We start from the raw sequence: 4,687 nt of genomic DNA, 5'->3' as shown, positions 1-4,687 counted from the left end.
ATCACACCATCCACTTAGCAGCACACCATCCACTAAAACTGCTCCTGGGACGGCTCAGAGAATGTTCTTTTACCAAGACACTGAAATAACTTTCCTTCAAAAGTACAGTTCCAGGGACAGGAATTAAGATGGGAGATCTGCCACTGAAATGGGAATCCCTAATTTTAATGGAAATAATGATACCACAGAAAAGCAGAAGCTAAGTAGAAACATTTAATTGTGGAGGCAGTGAGAATCATTGTTAATAACAGAAGGGCTAAGTTGGTAATTAATGATGACTAACTATTCTAGGGCTCTTAGAACTAAAGTAGATGAGTCACCCAACAAGGTCTTACTTGATCAATTAGACCAAAAGAACCTTAGGTCAGTTGATCAGAGGCCTATCCTGCATCACCATGTTAGGCAGCCATAGCCAAAACCCATTTCTGACACCTGAGTTAGTTCATAAACCAGAGTATCCAAAATTAAAAAGATATCTTATACTCTTGAAGAAGAAATTTGCAATCTTAAAACAATTATATATTTTAAATTTTCCTCTTAACCTTCCCCAAAGATATGAACTCAATTGCTATGGAAACTGCTTTAGGAAAATGGAATTATACAGACCCTGAAGAAATTAATAAATAATGGTTCTGAGATAGCATTTATCCCCCAGGTACTCAAAATGCCACTGTGATCCATCAGTTTTAGTGAGGGCTTTTAAGAATCGGGTGCTAAATGGAGTTTTGGGGTTTTTAAAAAGATTTTTATTTATTTATTTCTTAGGCAGAGAGAGACACAGCAAGAAAGGGAGCACAAGCAGGGGACCGACCAGCAGAGGAAGAGGGAGAAGCAGGCTTCCCACTGAGCAGAAAGCCCATTGTGGGGCTTGATCCCAGAACCCTGGGATCATGACCCAACCAAAGGCAGATGCTCAACAACTGAACCACCCAGACACCCCAAAATGGAGTTTTGACCTTACTCCATTTCATGGTGGAATTATTTGATCCTTGGCCCATCCTATTTTTGTTTCTCAATGTGTAGGGTGCATAGTTGGATTGAATACATCTGAAAATGTTTCAACCAAGTCATAATATCAAGCATGGCCAGCAGCACATGATAATTACATGGAAAGTTTATATGAAATTAATCTTAAGTAGGTTCTGATTTTGTATGGAGAATAAGCTTATACTTTGGATGTGCTAACTCTTGTCATACTTTTGTTATTTCCCTGAATCCACACTCATGACCTATTAGGAGTTTCCTATGACCAACTGAGTGAGAAGAAAGAAGATTCAAAGATGGTTTATATTTAACTCTATTTAATATGTGGCACCAGCCAGAAATAGACTACTATGATATTACAGATAGAGAAAAGAAGGGAAAACATAAAATAGGAAAGAAATTCGAATCGAGCACATTGTAGTCTCCTTTGCCTGCGAAAATGGGGAAGGTCTTCATGTGTGGATCTATATAAATTCATGGGCAGTGCACTTGAAAATAAAAAAGAATTGAGAACTAGTGACAAGGAGGTGTGGGGAAGAGGTATGTGGATGTACTTCTTGGAGTGAGCACAGAATATGAAAGTATATGAATGCTTAATAAAGAACCTCTAATGCTGAAAAGGTTCTGAAGACTCAGTTGAACAAGTTAGCATGTTTTGTGGATATTAGCCATGTTCCAGGCCTTCAGTGCTTATGAACAAAGGTCACAGGAACAGGGATGAAGGTCATATATGAGATCAACACTGTGTATTTCTCCTTTCCAATAGAGGCCATTCCAAATTATATTCTATTGAGGGTAATAATTTTTGGATATTTTTAAAAATCAGAGAGCAAATTATTTTCAAAGTTATATTCTTTCTCTTCTTGGTGCTATTTACAATCATTTATTTGAAATATATTTAAGCTTTGCGCAGTGGCAGTATCGTAGCCAATGAGGTTTATCCGAGGCACGATTATTGCTAATTGAAATATATTTAATAGGCATTAAAGTTGTTCGGATCTTTTTTTTTTTTATGTTCTCCCTCAAATAGAGAGAAATCTCTTCCTATTTACTGCTGACAACAGAGACACTATTTGAATTGGTCTTTGTGTTCTTTATCCCTCAATTCACCAACTGTGAGTACATTCATCAATCATCCCTGGAGGGCAAATGGATATGTTTCATTCCAAGTCAAGTTTCTCGTTTCGATGGGCTTTTACTTAGGTACACCTTTTATAAACTAAGGTGTCATCTATCCCCATTGTCTGAGACTCTGGGATCAGAATGTAGGAATAGCATAATAACTATTTTATCCCTGTTACAAGCCATTAAGGCTGAATGAGAGGACAGACAGTGGGGATGAGGGTAGGAAGTACCTCTGCATTAGCCCAGACTCTCTGTTTCATGATGAGGATCCCAAGTTGTTGTTTTGGTTTGTGGTTCTTTTTTTTTTTTTTTAATCCATTTCCATCAGTCTTCTAGTCTATGAAATTAGTATATTACACTTATTTTGAGCACTGTGTGTTTTCATTTCCAGCCATGTCTTTATAGATATTTTGAGTTGAAAACCTCAAAAGATCTATAGAAGCAGCTAACTCGAAAACAATTTACCAATAAGTATTTATTACCTAATTTAATAAAGTACCCAATATGCTATAGATGTTAAGAATTTTCATTTCCATTGTCTTTTTTTTTTTTCTTTAATGGGTGCAACTGTCATTTGGAAGGTTTGTAAATAGTTTCTGCCTTATAGGATTAAGATTTGTCCCTGGGACATACTCCCCTGGAACAGGAAACAACGGCCATGAGAATCTGATTTAGTTGAGAAGGTATGAGAAAGGTGCTACACCATTGTTTCAAGGAAGATTTCCTGAATGCAGAAAAACAGTCTCAAAACAGAAATCTCATATCGATACACAAAGTTTTTTCTTTAGTAAAGTAAATTGATTACATTAGTGATTTCCCCTACTGATTAGATACTTTCTGATCTATAAACCTGGTTTAGACTTGGTACAAAAATTATATTTTTGTTTATAAAAGATTCATATGTGTCCTTATCCAGGCCATGACTAACAGGAGATTTGGAACTAAAGCTGAGCTACAAAGGAGGGCCAACCAGGGCTATTTTCCTCCTCTCAGAGCAGAAAAAGAGCATGAAAAGTCACTGGCTGGGCAAAAAACAAACTGTACTGGCCACCTAGATCTCCATGATAGGTAATACTCATATCAGAATAAGACAAGCCACTGTGATAATTGAGCTGTGTCCTATGGAATGGGATGGAAATATTCTCAGGAAAGGAATTGATGCTTCCTTTGCCTGTGAGTCAGGAAGATTAGATCAAGATAGCTTTTATTTATTCATCCAGCAAATATTTATTGAGAGTTTTGTGTATGACAGGCCCTAGTGGGTGCTGGGCCACAGAAGTGAGTGCCTTTTTGGAGCTATCATTCTAGTGGTGGAGATGAAAAAAATAATAATAATAATAGAATAATGTGACCGAAGGTGATAGTGCTATAAAGAAAAGTAAGGAGGATAAGAAGGAAAGAAAATTATAGATGTGAGAAGAAAGGAGTGCTATATTTTAAGAGGTAGTAAGGACTGTCCTCTCTGATAAAGTGATGTTTGGGAGGCACCTGTCAAAATTCTGAAGGACAACATGCAGCTCCAGAGGGAAAGCATTCTAGGCAGAGAGGAAGCAGCAAATGCTCAGTAAAAGTTCTACAAAGGAGGATAGGTATTTTGGTAAACCAGCAACAAGGACAAAAAGGCTAGAACAGAATGAACTGATGAAAGATTGGTAGAAAATGAGGTCAGAAATATAGGTGAGGGGCCCATCATGAAAGATCAAATAGACTATGGATAGGACTTGAAATGTTTACTATTCAGAGATGAGAAACCTTTGGAGGGGTTTGAGCAAAAGAGTAACATAGTGAACTACACTGAACACAAAACCCAAATTCCCCCCAATCTTAAATTCTTAGACATAGAATAAAATGTATACCTATAAAAATAAGAAACTTATAATACCAGGAGAAAAGAATGCCATCAGTGAAGTAGAAATCATGTAAATTTCTTTGGGAAAAAAAAAAGAAATCAGACATAGGACCATATTGACAAAGAAAATTATTGCTAAAAACATATACCAGAGGCAAGTGTGGAGATGGGAGCAATTGGAGACAGAAAGTTCTAGAGGAGGGTTAGCAAGCAGTGTGATTCCTACCTTGACCTGGGCTTGTGTTGAGCACCTGGTAGCAAAGGTATTGATTCTCTCACCAAAGCAGCAACTAAAATGTGATTGGAAAATCTGGGCAGTGCCTTACTGCACAACATATAAAGGAAATGCAAGCCCCTGCATTAGAAAAGCAAGATACTAATGTATTCCACTAGAATAATAATAACACCCTTCTGAAATGATCACTATAAATAACATCCTATAACCCAAATTGCATCCTTGGATGAGCAAACAGGTGTTCCCAAACAAAAAGATAAACATACAACCAGCATTCACCACCATCTTGACCAAAAACAACACTATGAACTAGAGTCACCTGCTTCAACAACTTGCAGAACTAGAGGAAAGTTAATTCAGCAGATAAAATACTCTTGGTAAGTATGATTGACAACTTCATATTTGGGAGAACAAACCCGAGAAAAGAAACTAGAGATCTTGGAAATGAAAAATATGATTTTCAAACTTTAAAAAAATGTATTGGTGGCAAAAAA

General features: G+C 36.9%; 1 pseudogene; it reads left to right on the top strand.

Annotated features, from left to right (window-relative positions):
- The first annotated feature begins 1,885 nt into the window (after positions 1-1,885).
- On the top strand, positions 1,886-2,017 carry LOC116866760 (annotated as a pseudogene).
- The last annotated feature ends 2,670 nt before the right edge of the window (positions 2,018-4,687 follow it).

The sequence above is a fragment of the Lontra canadensis genome, unplaced genomic scaffold, assembly GCF_010015895.1.
Source record: "Lontra canadensis isolate GAN:19392208 unplaced genomic scaffold, GSC_riverotter_1.0 scaffold10, whole genome shotgun sequence".
NCBI lineage: Eukaryota > Metazoa > Chordata > Mammalia > Carnivora > Mustelidae > Lontra > Lontra canadensis.
The sequence above is the reverse complement of the archived record's forward strand: the minus strand, read 5'-3'. Positions and strand labels throughout refer to the sequence as shown.